Source organism: Nuphar pumila, chromosome 2, assembly GCF_984573655.1.
Source record: "Nuphar pumila chromosome 2, dmNupPumi1.hap1.1, whole genome shotgun sequence".
NCBI classification, from domain to species: domain Eukaryota; kingdom Viridiplantae; phylum Streptophyta; class Magnoliopsida; order Nymphaeales; family Nymphaeaceae; genus Nuphar; species Nuphar pumila.
Window position 1 is genome coordinate 142,792,481 of NC_143250.1, and position 20,747 is coordinate 142,813,227.

Genomic DNA, 20,747 nt, shown 5'->3' on the forward strand with positions numbered 1-20,747 from the left:
AAAAAAGATCATTAAACTTGAAAATTCATTCCATAATACATATTTTAACAGATGCATGTGCTGACTGCTGCATGTACTCGAATCAGTTACTGTGATGCCATGTCCTGATAAACCATAGATTTCACAATCCAAAGAACAATGCCAGGAACGCTATATGCAGGCTACTGTCATCTAAGAGAGAAAAAACATCAGTTACCTTGAATAACAGGTTATAACAAACATGACAAATATTGGGAGAACATGCTCCATGCATGTTCGTCAGTAAATAAAGAAGCAAACATTACCATGTCCATGATATATATAGCTACCGTTTGGGTGTAAATTGGGTTTTGTGCCCAAAAACCAGGTTTAAACAAAACCTGATTAACTGAAAAAGGCACCTCTCCCATCGAACACACACACACTCTCTCTCTCCCACACACATGGTATAAGTCCAGCCATTTTTTCAGCCGTTCACCAGACGCCATTTTTTCAGCTGAAAACCATTTTTTTTTGTTTTTCAGCATTGGTGGTGACTAGTTGGAAAATGGTCAGCCAGCGATTCTTTTTTTTGAGTTTTTTCATAGTTAATGTCTGGCTGGCTATTTCCCCGCTGTCCAGCTCTGAAGTGGCCTGGCCGGTGTCACCCGGCAAGGGCAACACCAGCCAAGAAATGGCTGGCTGAGAAATGACATGCCTTATATATATTTCTTTTTTGATCTTTTGTGATAAAAAAACAGCCCAATACCTTCTTGGAATGGGTTGGCTGCAGACAGGTAAAGACAGCAAAAGTCATGACGGGTCTCACCTTACCAGTTTCTGATTGATTGTACACTCCAATGATGTGGGTCAAATGGATGTCAGGCCTAGATCAACCTATCTATTAATAGGAAGGTATCCATGCAAATGGACATGCTACCACCGGTTTCCAGCATCATCATTACCAGAAAATTGTAGACATATCCTTTCCTTCATATTTTTTCGATGTAAAAATAAATTTTTTGAAGGTTGCAAATTCAATACAATACAGGCCATTGATTTTTTAACCCCCATAAAAACATGCATGTCACAGAAATATGATCTTTTTCTACTAAACCAAATATATAGATCACATCTGGAGGGTAAGATATGCAGAAAACATTAAAGAAAATGAAAATATTACTGTTTTTTTACCAAGGGTTCTTTACCCCCGAGCCTCTAGAAAAAGGTCAGGTGATCCAATAGATCACCAGATCACCTGCACAACAAATCCTTTGAGAGAATGTTCTTGTGGGGCCCAACGCTCTTGATAGTGTAGGTTGCTTAAATGATTGTGGCTCAGTCACCTGACCCCTATTGTACGAGCTAAAGTCTTGATGACAATGATAATGACGATTCAATTTGATTAATCACTGACATAATTTCATAGAATTTTTGGCGCTACCTTTACTAAATTAAGCTGAGTATGGACACATGAAAGTTTAAAATTGGAGTGAGATCCATGTTCTAGGGCAAGGTACATGATGATCCATCCCATTTTACACGTAGAAAAGAAAAAAAGAAAAAAAGGTAGAGCAACTTATATGTATATAGTGATATGTATCTTGCAATAAATTTATCTCCGAGACCATCCGGGAGCTCTTTATCCAAACCTGTGGATATGTTTATCATTGTTTATTTACTAAAAACATGCTTTGGAACTAATCAATTAACGAGAATTCTTGTGATTTCTAGTTAATCAAGTTTTTAGTGCAATAATTACCATTGATTTTTTCATTGAGCTAAAAAGGCATCTAAACATAAAAAATGGTAAAACTAATACACATTTTCTATTAAATAAAACACGGAGAGTTTAGATTAAACAAAAAAACACATGCAAGTACAATTTCTAAATGGGTATGAGAAATTGATGCAACCAACTTCTTGTGGGTCAGTTCGCAAATGATCCTAAAGTCTAAATCAAGATGTGAAAGCGAAGTTGAGTTCAAACAAGTGGATGCTTTGAAAATGTATTCAGATTTTGAAGGTATATGCAAATGAGATTGGTCATGGGCAGTTTGCTCCACACACACACACACACACACACATATATATATATATATACACATTAATGCCACTCAATCAGACTAGAACTGAACCAACGTCAATTCAGTTCAGACTCAAGTTCGATGGCTCAGAAAATTTCAGTGTCAAATCAGAACCAACAACCCAGTATGACAGCAGCAAATACACTTCAATATTGCAGCACAGATCCAACAAGAAATCACACTTCAAATAACAGGAAATGTGCATAAAAAAAAATAGTGAGATCCGTGTCGACTTAAAATGAATCGCGAAGAGCCACTTACCGAATGCAGACATGAACGATCCGAACAGTGCTTAGGTGATCGGCGTTCTCCTCAATCAATTAACACCCTCAATGAGCTCAAGCCATAATGTCAAAAGGTGAGCCGAACCCTTAACCTAAAGCGAGAAATCACACACTAATGTAGCGCTCAATAACCAAGTATGCCCTCATAGTAGTCCTCATCAAGCTATTATGAATTTCTCTTATTTATAGGAAGATGTAAGAGAAGCCCATAATAGGTCTATAATTCATTCATAGTGGGCACTATTGAAGGTCCTTAATAAACATGAATGGACAGGTATGAGACAGTCGTAACTATCCTATAACCTTCACATGAATGGACAGTTATGAGACGTCATAACCATCCTATCACCTTCAAAACCCAAGAGCATCTCTCATATATGTCCCCTTATATGCCCATATCAATATAGGTCACATCAATTTGGATCTCACCCCATCCAAAATCTAACAATCTGATCCACTTTAACACTCCCAAATCAAACAAATTGGGTCCAGTCCAGAAATGCAATACCATGAACATGAACAGGTTAAACGTTGATCACTGGTTCAGTTTGCACAATCAGGTATGATTTCGATGGACAGAAAATTGCAGATTGTGAAAATGATTTGACTTCTCAAGTTCATATTTTTAACACGTCAAACCCAGAGTATAACAGCAAGAACACGCTTAAGCTTTTGAAACAGAGTTGTCTAAATAAAAAATATGATATCTACTATAACTCTGTCCACAGGGTTGGAACATGTGAATTTTAGGAACAGAGTTATAAACTAATAACTGATTGAAGTATTCTAGCAAGATCGGTTTAGGGAAGGGCTTTCCAGATGACATGTTAAATGGTTTCATGCTACTAACATGGCTTTGGTTCAAGCATGCAAATGTTAAACATGGCTTTGGTTCAGCAGCAGTCAAGAGCTCCTCACAGCTCCAAAAGTTCAGTTCGCGAGCAGACCGATTCACGCCCAGCTTCCAACATCAAAAAAGTCACAACCTCTCACGATTCGGAGCTCACAAGTTCAAGTTGGCTGACCAATGAGGAGCCAAGCTAAGAGAGGGGATGGGTCAAAGTGGGTGGCACCTCTTCTCAAGCTTGATGATGTTTGAGGGGAGACTGGCTAACTATAGTTGACCCTTTTCGAGGCCACCTCCCTTTTCAACTAAACACATAAGTTAATGTGCAAGTGGGCTCCCCACAAAAATGGGTTTGAATTTGGATCCAGAAAAAAAAATCTACCTATTTACCCACTACACCTTCTAGTGCTACAAAACAGATTTTAAAAGGCATTAGAATTAACTGGACCCTTAAAAAATTCAGCTCGTATAAAAAATAAAAATAAAAAATACAACTTAAAATTTAAATACAACATAATTTAAAGACTAAATAAACAAAAATATTTTTTAAGATGTGAGTAATTAAAATTCTTTAAAAAAATTAAAATATAAAATAGTAGTTTTGCCCTTAGACTCCATTTGGACCCAAATTAGGCACTTTTGTCTTAAAGATCATGGGCATGGCAATCCAAATCGGGTCCCGCTCCTCGCATACATCCGTATTGGTTCAAATGCGCTGCATAAAAATTCTAAGGGATAAATGGTTTGTAAGATACACATTATTATACCAATGGAGGCGAGCAACTATGTTAGGATGTTGCAGGTACAAAACCCAATGATATAGTTGTATAACTTGTAGGGGTACGCTTCACCCGAACTTGCCTTTAAAAAAAAGAGAGCATATGCACATTATATATATATATATATATATATATATATATATATATATATATATATATATATATATATATATATATATATATATATATATATATATATATGAGAAAGTTGTCTGTTTACTTTTTTTTATGGATAGCAACAAACAGCTTACATCTTAATAGCATGATGATCCCACTTCAGGTTTCCTTATGCGGTTTTTGGACCACTCTCTATATAATTAAGCTTGTCAACATTATTGCTCCAAGTGGTGCTCTCATAGTTGTTTTCATCTTCAATAGTTTGCTGATGAGATTTTTAAAATAGAGGTATCAACGGATCAGACGTGGTTGAGGTTCAGGCGGGTCCAAACCTGAACCTGACTTTGAGGCATTGGTACTGGATCCAGACTCAGGTTTGATCAGACCCACTATAGGAAAAACCATATATGGGTCCTATAAGGATTACATGAACCAGACCAGATCCATACCCAGTAAAATATTATTTTTTAACTATTTCATTAAAAAAAACTGTGGATCTTAATCAGAAGTTGGATTGGACCTGTGTCTGATATGAAATTTCACAAACCATACCTAGTTCCATGTATTACTCGGATCTTTTAGGTCCAGCTTGGATTTTAATCGGAACTCTTTCTCTATCACCAAACCTTAACCGGGTTTGGTACGGTTCAGGTCCAGGTCAAACCCAACCAATTATCCACTCCTACTGTAAATACTTCAGCTTATCCATAAAAGTATTGTATATTTGTAAGTTCTGTTGTTGTTCTCTCTGCAACTTCCCAACTCCCCCTACTTTTCTTGACAATTGGGTGCATTAGGTCACCAGTATGCGCATTTAAGTTGAACACAATCTTCTTATTAAATTAAAGAACCATTAAAAAAGAAAGACATGATACATCCCAACTTTGTTGCAAAATACCACCGACGTGGTATCTCACGTGGTAAGCGGAGTCTTGTGAATCTGAAGGCTCAGGATCGAATCCCTCTGCCACATGGGACATTGTTATTCTGGTAGGGGTCCGCCTAACCCCAGCTTGCTTTAAAAAAAAACCTTTGTTGCAAAATGACCTATTCTCTCTCTCTCTCTCTCTCTCTCGACGGTCGGCGAGGCCACACACTCCCCGGATTTTTCCAGATTGTGTGTCATGAAGTCTCTGTGTTGGAATATCAGGGGCTTGAATTGCCCATCTAAGCGTTCGTTTTTGGCTAATTGGGTTAGACAAGAGAAGCCTGACCTGATTGCTATCTGTGAAACTAAGATGGATGAAGTTTCTCGTTCTGTTGCCTCTGGTATATGGAGGGGTGCTGACTACTTTTTTAAGCCTGCGGTCAGCCATGCTGGTGGTATCCTTATTTTGGGGAAGCAATCTTTAAATATTTCTCAACTGGACATTGGTCTGTTTTCATTGTCTGTTGCCCTAACTTTACAGGACAGTGGCAGGAGGGTTGTGGTCACTGTTGTGTATGGCCCGAATCACGCTGTCATGAGGCCTGCTTTATGGAACGACCTAAATAGGATCGTCATATCAAATGGGGAGTATCATTTTCTCATGGGAGACTTTAATTGCCTTTTGTCTATCCAGGATTCTAATAATCTCGTTCTTCCCAATCCATCCATGAGAGGTTTTCAAGATTTTGTTAATCAGCATCACCTTTACCCAATTCCTTTTATTGGGGAGCATTACTCTTGGTCGAATAGGCGGATTCGCCCATGCTGCAGAGTTCTTGATAGGGTTTTTGTCACTCCAAATTTGCTGGATCTCATTCCCGATGTCAAGTGTGTCTTGATGGCTCCCTCTATCTCGGACCATGGTCAGTTAATCACTATTTGGGGGGATGGTTTTAAACAAGCCAGGAGTTTTGTGTTTGAACAATGGTGGCTCCAAGAGCCAGACTTTCACACTATTATTTCAGACTCTTGGAACAAGCCTTCCAATGAGCAGTGGACAACTATCCGATGTCATGAGAAGTTGTCTCGTCTAGCTAAGGATATCAAAGCTTGGCTCCATAATCGAGATGTGGCTAAATTTCATCAAATGGCTACTTGGGAGCAAGAGATTTCAACATTATATCAAACTATGTCTTCCCCAGAGTCTCTATCTGATTCTCATCTGCAGAGTTTGCAGGACAGATCTACTGACTTATCAACGCTTTTGAAGAACTGGAGGGTCAAAGAGGAAATTAGATGGAAGCAACAGGCAAGGGTGAAATGGCTTGCGGCCGGAGACGATAATACTAAATTTTTTCACTCTTATGCTTCTCATCGTCATAGGAGGAATGTCGTCCCATCAATCACCATTGGGGGCGTTTCGTACCTTAATCAACACGTTATTTCAGCTGTCACTCAGTATCTTAAAGATTTATATTCTGTTTCACTTACTGCGAAGGGTGTCATTGGCCCTGTTTCTGTCGGTTCGATTCGGCAAGATCAAGCCAGAATTATGCAAATGAGGTTCTCTGAAGATGAGATTTTTAGGGCCATCAAAGGTTTGTCGGGGTGGAAAGCTCCAGGTTCTGATGGGTTTCATGTGGATTTCTTCAGAATTTTTTGGTCTTGTGTGAAGCCTGATATTATTAACATGTTTGATGAGTTCTATCGCAACTCCAGATTGCCTATTCAAACCCACTTGGCAATTATTTCTTTAATTCCAAAAGAGGATGCTGCCACTGATATTTCTAGGTTTCGCCCGATTTCTGTTATGAGTGTTCTTTATCGGATGATTGCTAAGGTATTGGCTAATAGGTTGAAGGTCGTGGCTCACCAAATTTTTTTGAATTCTCAGTTCGCCTTTATCCACAATAAGAGGATTCACCATTCATTCATCTTGGCCTCTGAAGTCATTCACTCATTACATCTTAGTGGACAACCCTACTTTTCTCTTAAATTGGATTTTCATAAAGCCTTTGATTCTGTGCATTGGCCCTTCTTATTTCAAATGTTATCCAATTTTGGCATTGGTCGTCGTTTTTCTAGATGGGTGAGGGAATTGGTCTCTAATGCTCATGCCATGATTAAGATTAACGGCACTAGAGGTGGCCAGATCAAGTTGGGGCGTGGTTTAAGGCAAGGTTGCCCTCTATCGCCTTTGTTGTTCAATGCCATTGCTGAGGGTCTCGTGGTGTTGCTCAAGCGTGCTGCGGAGAAACGCTTGATAGATCCTCTAGATGTTCCAGATTTTTCGGACCATATTCTTATTTATGCTGATGATATGATTATTTTTGGGCGAGCAAACATGCAGCAAATGCTTAGATTCAAGCTTATTCTCCAGTTCTTTCTTTCTCTTTCTGGGCTTTCCCTAAATGATAGCAAATGCTCTCTTACTATGTTCAATGTTCAGTCTCCTATGCTTGCAGTGGGTAAACAGATTTTTAATTGTGCAATCTCTGAGTTGCCGATGACATATTTGGGTCTGCCGTTACAAGTGAAACGCCTCTCTTCCGCTGCTTGGGCTCCAACTATTCAAAAAGTGAAAAACAAGCTTCTTTCGTGGCAGGCTTCTTATCTCTCCATTGCTGGCCGTCTGACCTTAATCAGACATGTTCTTTCTTCTATCCCTGAATTCTTCATGTCAATTTTCGTGATGCCTGTGGGCGTGGAGAAGCAAATTTGTCATTTAATGTCAGATTTTCTTTGGTCTGGGTGTCACCTTAAGAGTAAGCGCCATTTGGTTGGTTGGCGAACGGTGGTGTTACCGAGGCGTATGGCTGGCTTAGGTGTTTTTACTCCAAGACAGAGGAGTATTGCTCTCGTAGCCAAGCAATGTTGGATGGCTCATCAACCAGGCTCGCCTGCTCCATGCTAAATATGGTGCTCCTGATTTATCTCTTTTTCGCCATGGAACCCGGGGTCTGGCGATCTCGCACTTGCGAAGCATGTGGCTGAGAGCCTTATCGTCCTTCAGAGATCAAACTGGGGATGCTGGAAATTATGATCAGTGGTTGCAATGGGCGATTACTCCAAATGAAGCGTTCCACACCCACAAAGTGTATAGATCGTTGCTCCCCCAAGGGGCAGATTGGTTCTTTGAGCGTGCGTTATAGGGTAAGGGCCCTTCTCCAAGATCTCGGTTCTTGGCTTGGTTAATTTTGCATGATAGGGTTCAGACTCACAGTTATTTAAAGAAGTTGGACTTTCAGTTTCCAAGTTGGTGTGTGTTGTGTCAAGCTGCTGAAGAAACTACTTTTCATTTATTTTGGTCCTGCCCAATCTTTGTGGCCCTATTTAATAGGATGTGGAGATCTCCGAATGTAATTGTCAAAGAAGAGTCTTTTGCGCTTGATCTTCTCCTGGGCCCTATTGAAATTAGACGATGCAAGCGGTGGAGACTGATCTGGAAGACATGGTTGCTTACTACTTGGTGGTTTGTTTGGATGGCACGCAATGATGCTACTTTCCGTCAAATTCCGGTCATCTTTAATCATCTTGTCCATAAAATCCTGGTTGATGTATATGCAATATTACGTATGCATCTTAGATACCTCTCCTCTCATCTGAACGACGTTCACTCAGCGGTGGTTTCTTCTAATCCTGCGGATCCTGGTTGAGTAGGCTTTGTTGTTTTGTTGCTAGTTGTCTGTAGTTTCTTTTCTTTAGCTTTGTTTTTTCTATATTTTAGCTTTGTTTCTTCTGTGTCTGGTTCATGGGTTCAACATTTTTTTGATCTTCATGAGTATTAATGTTGATATTCTTTCGGCTCTCTCTCTCTCTCTCTTTTGATGCATCCAAACTTTATGGAAAATGACCTATTGGTGCTCTCTCTCTCAATATCCAATGACGGAAGAAACTCCTCTCTCTTGATGCATCCAAACTTTGTTGCAAAATGGCCTCTAAAACCCACGAAAAAAACCCAGACCCGGGTCAGATTCGGACCCATTAGGGTTAAAGCATGGAGAGGTGACGAATTCTTTTAAACACTCTTCTCCCCCCGTGCGCCCCACTCTCCCCTTACGAAAGAAAAGGGAAACCCTTTTAGGGTTTCCCGAATCGCACCTTCCTCCGAGCTCTTTAAGAGCAACACAGAGGGGAGAGAGGACTCACATCGCCAATGCCTCCCTCCTCTCCTCCCGACGTCTCTCTATCTCTCTCATTGTGGTTTCCGACAAGCCCCGACGTCGTCGCCTCCTTATTTGGTCGTCGTCACCGGTGACCTCGCAGGTACCCACTTCCTCCCTGTCTTCTTCTTCCCCTGTCTTCCTGTCCCTCTCTGACGACCTGTCATGGCTATCGCCGACGACTCCACAGAGGAGCTCGACATCGATGACGCCTTCTCTCTCTCTCTCTCGTTTCTCGCTTCCTGTGTGTGACGACACCGACCACCTCTCAGGTAAGCATCATTCCTTTCTCCTTCCTCTGCTCTTCTTCTTCTACTTCTTCTCATATTTCCTTTGCGCTTGTTGGGAAGCCGGCAGGAGGCTGGCAGCCCCATGCCGTGCCCTCCCTCTCTCTCTCATTTTGGTTCACCGAGAGGCTGGCAGGAGGCCGATGACCCCCTGCCATGCTTTTCCCTCTCTCTTGGTCTGTTAGGAGGCCGACAGGAGGTTGGTGGCCCCCTGTCGTAGCCTCCCCTTCTTTCTCTTTGGATGCAAGAAAGTTGTCAGGAGGCAGGAGGTCGGCGGCCCCCTGCAACGCTCTCCCTTTTTCTTCTGCGTTAGTCGGGAGGCCATCGCCCCCTGCCACAACTCCCCTCTCTCTGTGTTCGCCAAGAGGCTGGCAGCCCCCCCCCCCCCTCTCTTTCTGTGTTCACCAAAAGGTTGGCGCCCCCCTGCCGTGCCTTCCCCCTCTCTTTGAGGTTATCAGAAGGTCTGCGGCCCCTGCCGTGCCCTCCCTTTCTGTAAGATCTCGTGTTTTCGGATCTTAGTCAATTCATGAAAATTTCAAATTTGGCTAAGTCTGGTAAGAAAATCGTTTGAGGCTCGAGTTTTTGACCGATGTCTTAGAGTTTGAGTTTGACCCAAGTCTCATCGACAAGGTCTAGACAAGCCAATCGAAGTGCGGTAAAGAGTTCTAATTTCAACTTTTAAATTCAAGCAAAATTCAGGTTATTTTCGGGCAAAATTCGGAATTTGATATTCATGTAATATACCATTGGATGCATCTCGATATTCCGAGCGCAATGGTATTTTACTTTTCTAAATTCGAGTTCTGGTTGGCCCGGAAATCGCGTTTTTCTAAAATTTTAGCAGTTTGTCGAAATAGATCCGAAATTAGATCAGATTGTATCCAAGGCATAGGATCCAAATTTTTATGGATTTGGGTCCTAGCCAGGTCCTAGAAAATCTGGACTTGATTCGAGTCTTAATCCAATTTTTTATGAGTATGGGTTTGGATCTTGGATTCGAATCCGAGTCTAAATCTAAGCCCAACATTTTTTATGACTTTAAATTCGGCTAGGAGCTTTAAATTGGGGTTATTATTATATAAAAAGTCTCCATGGTCAACATGACCAATTTTGGGAACCTTTGAGTATTTAAGAATAAGTAAATTCAAAAAAATAAATTTATTAATTTAATTATTTTTATTAATTCCGGGATTTGGGTTAAGAGGGTTAGGGTTAACTCTCTTCCTTAATTAAAAAGGGTCTAGAGGTTTCCATATCTTTTAGGAAAGGAGGGTCAAAAAGTCAAACAAAAAAAATAATAGGTAAAGGAGTCCAAAAATATGGAAACTCCCTAGAGAGAGAGACCTAATTCTGGAAACTCTCTCTAGAGGGTTTCCAGCTTTATTAAAAGAGAAGGGAGGGGGGCGGCAGCCCTTCTCCCTCATTTTCACCTTAGAAAGAAAGAGAGAGAGAGAGAGAGAGAGAGAGAGAGAGGGGAGAAAGAAAGGGAGAGAAGGTACAAGAGGAGGCCATTGATCTTCAGCCCAAGCTTTTTGACAACTTCCATTATCACGATCTTGGTCAAGGTACGGGTACTCCTTGAAATGAATGAGAAATCGGGTAGAGATTAGATTTCCATGCATCTTTTGATGGAAATCCATGGAGGAACAGTGGACCCACAATTTCCACTATTACCCATTCGTATATTCTGTATTTTTACTGTTTCTTAACAAAAAAAGGTATATAATAATAAATATCAAGCAGTTTTTGCATAACGCTTATGTTGTCGTTTTTGACAGCAAACACAGACCCAAACTGGGCCTGTGTATATGCGGTTGGACCCAGTCGACAAGGTCGATTGGGCTGGACTTACTCTTTTCAATATATATATATATATATATATATATATATATATATATATTAACAAATAGTTCTGGCATGTGTTGATGCATTACAAAAAAATTGTTAATATGCTGTTTTGTGTGCTGTGCTCTTTTGGGCCGGGCCACGACAGGCCCAGCTTGGGCATTAAAAAAAAATTATTTCTGTCTGTATATGCTGTGGTTTCCTGACAGCATACACAGGCCCAAACTGGGCCTGTGGATATGCTGTCAGACCCAGCCGACAGGGTCGGCTGGGCTGGGTGACTTAGATAAGAAGAAAAAAAAACTGTATTTTTAATATAAAATAAATTATGTAGCCTTGGGTTTGTTGGGCTGTTTAACAAAGAAAAAAGAAGAAGATAAGACAAGTTCTTTTTGTATGTACCCAGGGTTCGGCTGGCTGTTAGACCATTTGAGCTGGGCTCGGTTGGCCTGACAGACCGAGCCTGGGTATGGATCTGTAGCTGCGTAAATTAAAAAAAAATAAGAGGATATATATATATATAAGGTGAGATATGTATAGGGTTTAAACATTTTTGTTAAACTCCTATGCTGCTGTTATGCTGTCCATCTTCGACAGGCTACACAGGCCGGACTGGGGACTGTGTACATGCTGTATGCTGTCCAGCTTTGACTCCTATGCTGCTGGGACTGTGTACACGCTGCCATATCCATCCGGGTGTTGGCTGGACATGGGATGAATGTTGAAGTACTGACAAACATAAATTTTTCCTTAAGGCATGCATGTCAGTTAATGATAGACATTTACAGACATGCATTGATTGAATCAAATCATGTGACAGCAAGCATGCACTTATTTAAAAATTTTGCATTTGACTGTCACGTAGAACGGTAGTAGTTGTGTTGATGTGCCTATGACTATTGCAAACAAACCCATTTCATTGTTGGCTACATACATGTGAAAATACATATATGTTGATGTTTCTTTTAACGTAACAATGCATTTACCAGTGGGCATGCACATGATATGAACATATAGTGACATGCATATGTGACTCTTGTTAAGGTTTGCAACCAACATGAGTAGATACACAGTTGGAAAATAGGTATGCACATAAGGAAGCTCACTTAAAAGAAAACATGCATCAACTTGAGTTTCCATATAGGGAAATTCTGAAAATTTCTGTGGTTATGCTTATGGGTTGTGAGCTTGTAACTAACTTGAAAAATGTGCAAATTGAAAGTACATGATTTACTTCACATACAATATGTTATGGTTTATGCATAATGTACATCGATGATCAAAGTGAATTACCGAGGGCTTGGTAAGCCCGAGTTGAGGGTTGCTTTTCCTTATTCCTGTCAATGCATTGCAAAAATCTTGTTTTTCTAATAATTCATTTTATTGCACTGTTCTATATGTTTTCACAGGCCGGAGTCCTGTGATGGCTTCCGCGGGATAGATGAAACTTTTTATCTTTATTTTTGCATATGGTGTTGCAAAACTTAAGGAATTAGTTTTTTAAAAAAAAGTAATAATAAAGCACAGTGTAATATACCTTCTAGGATCACCCATCTGGAGAATGAGGATCTTAGAGATCCGGTCTTGGGGAGACTGTGAGGATACAAAAACTCCGTGGGCTTTACCTTTGTCCCCTGAACCCGATATTGAGGTTCCTTCTCCTGGCCACGGTTTTAAGGAGAGTTTGCCACTTTACCCGGGAGCAGTGTGTTTTGACACATCTGTTGTTTTTGGTACCAAGGAAGTGACACTTGTGGGCGTGGGGTGTCCCTTGTGTCCTCGACATTAGATGTGGGGGTCTAATGTTCCGAAGGTGATTCAGTCGATGGCTAAGTTTGGAACCCAGTAATAAAATACAAATTTTGTGCTAAGCTACTCTGGGAACCTAACTTGACCTCGAGGTTTATACCCGTTTGGTGTATCCGCGGGCAACGGTAATTAAAAAGAGAAACTTAAAGTTGTATGCATTTAATAGGGCATGCATAGGGAAACAAAAGACTTAAATGAAAGATAATAAAATGATTCATGCATTGCACAAAAGCCATGCATTTTCCTGTTATGCATTAGATCATGCATACTTTAATGGTTCCCTCAATCAATACATGATGGTAAGTGTGAATTGTTTATTTTTTGTTGCATGCTGAAGTTTTATTACTTGCTACTGCTTTACTGTCTTCACATGCTTAGCATTTATGATTGTTGCATGAATAAATTCTCAAATGCTATAAACTGTCTTGTATGTATTTCCCTCAATTGTTGCATGATATCTTATCTTAACCCTTTATCTCATTTGTTTCATTAAGAAGTAGCTGTGCTCAGAATTTCGATTCTGACACCCTACTTCATTGGTTTTTCGCAGGAACAAGTGATCAGTGAAGTCGACAGCTACTGTGAGGGCGCGGGAGTCACAATGAGTTTTTGACAGTTTCATTTGTGGACAGAGTGACTCTTTATTTTGGTCCTTCAGTCTAGTGTTCTTTTCATTTACTTATTTTTCATCAGTGGTTACGATACTTTCTGTTGAGTGAAACACTGTTTTTGAGATTAATTTTTAACTCATGAATAAAGGTATTGGTTTAGTTTTATGGATGATAATTGCAAGTTCGTTTGTGGTATCTGGCTATCCAGTTGGAATTGGAACTGTGAGGACCCCGGGTCTCTAGGAAGTTTTCCGCACTGTTTTAAAAAAAAAAATATCGCATTTTCAAAAGGGATGAGTTGGGGTCGTTACACTTTCTCTCTATTCCCCCTCCCTTTCTATTGACCGGCAGATAGGGGCTCGCCCCCTACCGCCTCATGGATTTTTGGCAAGCAGAGGCTCGACCCCTACCGCATCTGGGATCCCGACAGGCAGGGGTGATGCCACTGTCGCCCTTCTGTTTCTGGCAGGCAGGGGCTCACCTCCTGCCACCTCTCTGTTTTTTACAAGCTGGGGCACGCCCTTGTCGCTTCTCTTTTTCGACTGACAAAAGAGGCGATGCCTCTGCCTGATTCTCCTTGTTTGGCAGAGTTGTTAGTGCACACCACCTTGTGCCAGAATGTTGCAAGTTCAAAACCCTATGTTACGTCGTCAACGCTTCTGGTATTTTAATAAGCATTTTTAATTCTTTGCAGTTCACACGATAGATCCCACTTGTGCTTCACGGCCCGAGCGCCGCATCACCTAGACTCGTAGGCGCACACAGTGTCGTAACCTTCCGAGGTAGGAGAAAGTTGCACGAGGATTTTGGATGAATTAAATAAAGATTTAGGAAATTGAAATAATGACAGATGATACTTATATGACTTGTGATTTACTGTTCCTTGTCTTTATATCCCTAAAATTATATGCTTCTTGTAGCCGACATATTTTTGCATGCTTATTTAGTTTTGTAGTTAGTTCTTGTCATTAATTTCCTTCACATGCTCGCAGTTGTGGTATACATGTAAATACAACCTTTTATATATCCTATTTTCGCTCATCTTCAAAGGATGTGAGTTGTGCTTGTGCGCAAGAGTTCTTTTTAAAAAGATTCCTTATGCAAATCCAGTTTTCAAATGCACCATTTTGCAAAAGCAAAGATTGAAAGTCTCGTAGGTTGCAAAAGTGCAATTAAGTTTTCTAAGTTGGCACTTTCAAAAGGAATGTTTTACAACTATAATTTGATATTTTGATATGACTTAGAAACTCTGGAAAGGGTTACAACATATCAAGTGCGCAGTCTTGCAAAAGCAGCACGAAGGTTTTGGGAGTTGCGATATAACAATCAAGTCTCCCAAATTGCTGTCTTTGAAAAATGGAAGCAAGATCCGTAGAGAACTCCTGCATGCAATATTGTATCGTCACTCTAAAAGAGAGAATACGACATCTGAACATTTTTTGATTTGCATTGAATCTTAGCATAATTTTTTTATTGGGGTTTCTGTTGGGAAACCTATACCCCCTCTCATCATAATGTACTTATAGACATGCGCGATATGGTAGTAATACAATGATTGGATAAGAGATTCGAGGCGATCTCGTATCGTGCAATATGCCATTATTGTTAATATAATTGAAAAAACTTGATCTTGTCAAATTAAGTAATTATTGTATCACTTCTTTTATGATAGATAAATACAAAGGTTTCTTTTGAGAAATCGTTTCTCTTTTATCATAGTTGTACCTTTTAACATGTATGACCGTACCTTTGGACATGTACGTCACGTTGGTGTTACGATGATCGGATGAGAGGTCTGTGGTAACCTCAAAACGTGTTTTGGCACCTTATTGTAAGCATGTAATGTTGATGTTCGCCTAACAGGCAAGAGACTCGTGACAGTCTAAAGGACCAGAGCATGACAAGTTTGAACTCGAATGGTCACACCATATATTATTGCAAAGAAATATTGTGGGGATTTCCTTTGAGAAATCTATACTTCTCTCATCGTGGTTGTACTTTTGAACAAGTACGTTGCGTACTGCGATGAGTAGGATGAGAGGTGTGTGGTTGTCTCGAACATGCAATGACGCGTATAAATCACTTAATGGTGATGGTTTTACCTTCACAGGCAAAATGCTCAAGTGGATCTAGCATACTAGAGCATGTAGAATGAGGTGACAGTTAAGAAACCCTCGTCGTGCCCATTCGACTCGCTGACTTCATCAAGAGAGAGGATGAATGGTACAAAAACTTTGATGGACAGACCATTAATGGCTATTTTGGGCAAAAGACTCAGCTTCTTCAGTCATCAGAGTTAGGAGAAATTGGCTACAAAAGATAGCTTTCAGACACTTGTGCATTAGTTGGATGCATCCATTGGAACAAGTGGCCTTTGGAGAATTCTCTCTCGGTCACCGACCATTATCTTAGGAGCAGACTCAACTAGCTATTCGGGGTATTGAAAATATATGGCATAATAGACTCCCAAACTAGTCTAAGTTGTTTGTATGATTCGTGCCTTGTGCGTACCCACAAGGCCAGCTAATATCGAAACATAAATTAATCCGTTCTCATTGCTAGTTGAATTGTTCATGCCTATTGTGGCATTACACTTGTTAGTTAAACTACTTATGTAGTTCTTTACTTGTGTTAATTAGCTAATCGTGCTAGTTAACTGCACGTAATGTTGCTTACATCTTGTGTTGTCTCTTTCCTTCACTTTAGATGTTCTTTGCATATGTTGCTCAGATTTAATTTCTCGCAATTATAAATGCTACCACTGCTTTCAATGAAATAAAATGTTTATCTTGTGATATCTTACTTTATTTGTTCTACGTTGTCTATTTTTACACCTACCACTTTGTTATGAAACTGACTCATTTCATGAGCATATGGCAAGTAGAACTTTACAGATGGTCGATGACACGATGCAACATGGCTTGAGATCACCCTCTTTCTGCTGACATCCTGGCTATTCTTTGTGGATAAGGTTGGTTTATAAGCTAACATGCCTAGAATTATCAACTTGTTTTCCTTTCTAAAAAGAATTTGCTTCCGCTGAAGTCTTTAAAACCAAATCTTAAAATTTGAAAGGTTTTCTCTAAATGTTTTCAAAATTTACAAGTTAAAATTTTGGGGCGTTACATGGCTTATTTGTGCTCTCTCTTAAGTTCTAAGGATATCCAATGACTGAAGAAACTCTCTCTCTCTCCATCCCAACTTTGTTGCAAAATAACCTATCTATACTTTCTCTCTCTATGCATCTCAACTTTGTTGCAAAATGGCCTGTTTGTGCTCTCTCTTAAGTTCTAAGGATCCAATGACTTAAGAAACTCCACACTCTTTCTCTCTCTAGATGCATCCCAACTTTGTTGCAAAATGACCTTCTCCATATTGCCTGTCCAAATATGTCACATGATGGCTTCATAGTCTAACTTCACTGTCAATTTTACGTTTAACCGCCTAACCTATGACAAAATTAAGTTTAACTGCTTGTCTTTCAAAACTTTTTGAACAGGTGCATGTGTTTTTAGCATATTGTGACCACCTTTATTTTTTTATTTTTCGACTATTTTTTGGCCAGCCATCGATCAGAAAATGTCTGCTCTTGTTTGGAAACACCATCTTGGCCATTTTTCAGTTGTTGGATGGTGATACAATGGTAAGTATTATTTTTTTAATTTATATTTTGTAAGTTTTTATTTACAAAAAAAAATTGAATCTTATGTTTTTTATTACCTAAACAAGTTAAAAACCAGGTTTTCTCAAAACCAAGTTTTGACCCCTACCATTCAAACAGGGTTTAAAAATTATTAAAGTTACTGAATTAAATTTAACTAAGTGAATATCAAAGGGCAGTGTTAGTGGCCTGTAGTTCTGTCGTGGTATGGACAACTGAGTGAATATAAGAAGGAACGATTATGAAATATGCACTTCGGCGGTCTTCTGGACCAGCATTATTTTGAAACGTGCTAAAACACCATGACCCACCTGGTTAATAAGTGGAATCATAAGACAAACACATTTCAGTTTGATGGTTTTGAGATCACCATGATCCTAGAAGATGTGGCACATATTACAGGTCTTAAGTATCATGGAAGTGTTGTCCTAGCACGGGATTCAAACTATAACGCAAGGGACAAGTACACGACCCTTCTAAGAATGTTGATGGAGGACTGAAGTCATTGTATTTCTGGTGGAAGTAATTTCACATCGATGAAAGTTTCTTCTTTCCCTAATAAATGGATATGTCGGTTCGCTATATGTGCATCTTAAAGATCTGACCAAGAGTTGCATGGCTTCCTTTATTTTTTTAGACTTACTTTATTTTCGGATTTGTCTGGTTCGATGTTAAGTTACCTGTGGCTGCAGTTCTTGAAAGACTTAAATGAAGTCGATAACTATGCATAGGGTGCTGCTATGCTCGCACACTTGTACAATCAACTTTATCATGCGAGTAAGGGTTCAAAAACTGTCGGAGGGTTTTGGCCATTTGTCCAGGTAATTATTTATTACATATTTACTAGTTGTAGACTAAGATCGTTGAAGGTTATAGTCTTACTAATATATTGTTTTTGTAGGGCTGGACATATGAGGATATTGTCGCCTTGCGTCCTTAGTGTAGCTCTGCGATTTGTGGTTTTCCTAAGATTGGTCAATGGGCTACAATAAATGTCAAGGGGGATAATGCTAAGTTCATTTTATATGGTCTGCAATTACATGAGGTAAATGGTTTAAAATCGTTTACAATCATTCTAGCATTTATCATTCATTAGTATAAATAGTTGAAATATTTAGCATTCTTAAGTAATCATCGATGCTGGATTTTATCTTTGTTAGTATAAATCGTTATCACATTAGTATTTAACATTCATTAGTATAAATTATTCTAATGTTTAACATTCTTACGTAATGATTGTTGAAGGATTTTGTATTTCTTAGTACAAAACATGATTGCTTTAGTATTTAACTTTTATTAGTGTAAATCATTGTAATGTTTAGCATTCTTAAGTAATCATCGCTGTAGGATTTTATCTTCGTTAGTATAAATCGTTATCACATTATCATTTAACATTCATTAGTATAAATCGTTGTAATGCTTAGCATTCTTAAGTAATGATTGTTATATGATTTTGTCTTTGTTAGTACAAAGCGTTATCGCTTTAGCATTTAACATTCATTATTGTAAATCGTTGTAATATTTAACATTCATTAGTGTAAATCATTTTAATATAAAGCACTCATTAGTAACAATCATTGTAATATATTTAGCATTCGTTATTATAAATCGTTTTAATATTTAGCATTCATTATCATGAATAACTATGTCTATACCTAAACCACAATCTCCAATGTACAGGTTGTGTGGAGATCATATAGTGATGGGGAGGACGAAGACCTAGAGGTTGTTGCTGAGACTGCGAGACTGTCTAACTGTGATATTTGGCTATTTAGCAAATCTGAAGCCGAGTTACAGTATGGTAGTCGAGTTCTCCTACAAGTTGGCTTGGGACAGTAGACCCCAAAGCAGCCTGTGGTAGTGACAAAAAAGATGAATAGTGGTGGGGCCAAGAACATGAACGCTTCAGAACAAAGGAGGTGTTCGTGTCATTGCATACAATTATAAAGAATAACAATATGACCCCAACTATTTCAAAAAATATTGAGAACCAATGATTCAAAATCTGAATATTGAGAAGAAGCAACGTGGAAGTAAGGTCCCTCCTATCCTCCAGCATATCGTCTTCCAACATAGAAATAACGTCCATCGTATCCCTTTGGCTACAACTACGATTCTCTCAGTTGTAGTACACGACGAGGAGCCAACACAACTCACAAAGAAAAAGGTAGTCTCTACCACAAAGTTAGAGATATTGGAGAGGGAGAATAAAGAGTTACGAAAGCAGGTGCAGAATTTGGGGAGACAAATGCGATCACAATATGGTACACTGGTAGAGATGATTACAAGTGGTTTTAATAAGATCGATGAAACCAAGAGGCCACTGAGGAAAGAGAGTCCACCAAGGAAAAAAAAGAGATGATTTGTATGTCATAGTTCATCTGAGTTGTCAAGTGTCACTGAATAAACATTATATGATTTTTATATCCCACCAATTATTTATTGTAATTATATAATTCTTTGTTGTAATTCTATAATTTTTTTTGTTACATGACATTCGATAATTGTATAATTCTTTTTTTAGTAAGTGTAACACACAAGTGTCACTGAACAACTCGTTGTAGTGTTCGACCTTCATAAATAAAAATTGAAGAAGCGTTTAGCATTGTGTACTGTAAAAATTATGATTTGCTTTTATGAGTTGTCTTCCTATCACGATTAACATAATGATTGATAAAAGGCTGAAATGATTTGTATGTATGAAGACTACGTGCTATTGCAATTTGCTTGATACTGATTGGCTTGAAACCAGTTATATTTTTTTGTTGTAACATAACATTCTATAATTATATAATTCTTTCTATAAGAGATCATGATTTTTTTTATAAAAAAAGTGTTATATCACGATTTGTACAACCACAGACATAAAGTGAAAATAATTTATCTTATCGTGATTTGCGTTTAGGAGCTTTATCTATGTGAATGATATGTCCTATCACGATTTACACAATGACTGATTCATAAAAGGTAGAAAAGGAGAACAATAAACAAATCGACACAATGTTTAAACTTAGTAAAGTACAAATCAAGGTAACTTCATAAATACAAATCGAGGTAACTTCATAAATACAAATCGATTTTGTTCATAAAGACAAACAAAGATATATCGTTGTCGCGGTAACTTCATAACTATAAATTGATATGATTTACAACCACATATATTTATAAAAAATATGAGCATTTAGTTACAATATATCATGACCAATGATTTAACTTAGATACAATACATGACCATCATTATTAAAGAAAATAATATTTTAGTAATAAAGGCAAATCGTTGTGGCAGACATAGACGTTATTGTGTAAATCACGATATTTGTTGCAACATCTATATCTCACAACTAGATTGAATCAATATAAGATACATGGATATGAAAGCACAAATTGACATGTTACTTGATGACTTTAAAGTATAATTCGAAAATGATTTG

At 38.7% G+C, this 20,747-nt stretch overlaps 1 pseudogene; it reads left to right on the top strand.

Moving 5' to 3' along the window:
* Nucleotides 1–5,196: 5,196 nt before the first annotated feature.
* LOC149847404 (uncharacterized) overlaps nt 5,197–20,747 on the top strand; it is a 43,567-nt pseudogene continuing 28,016 nt past the window's right edge.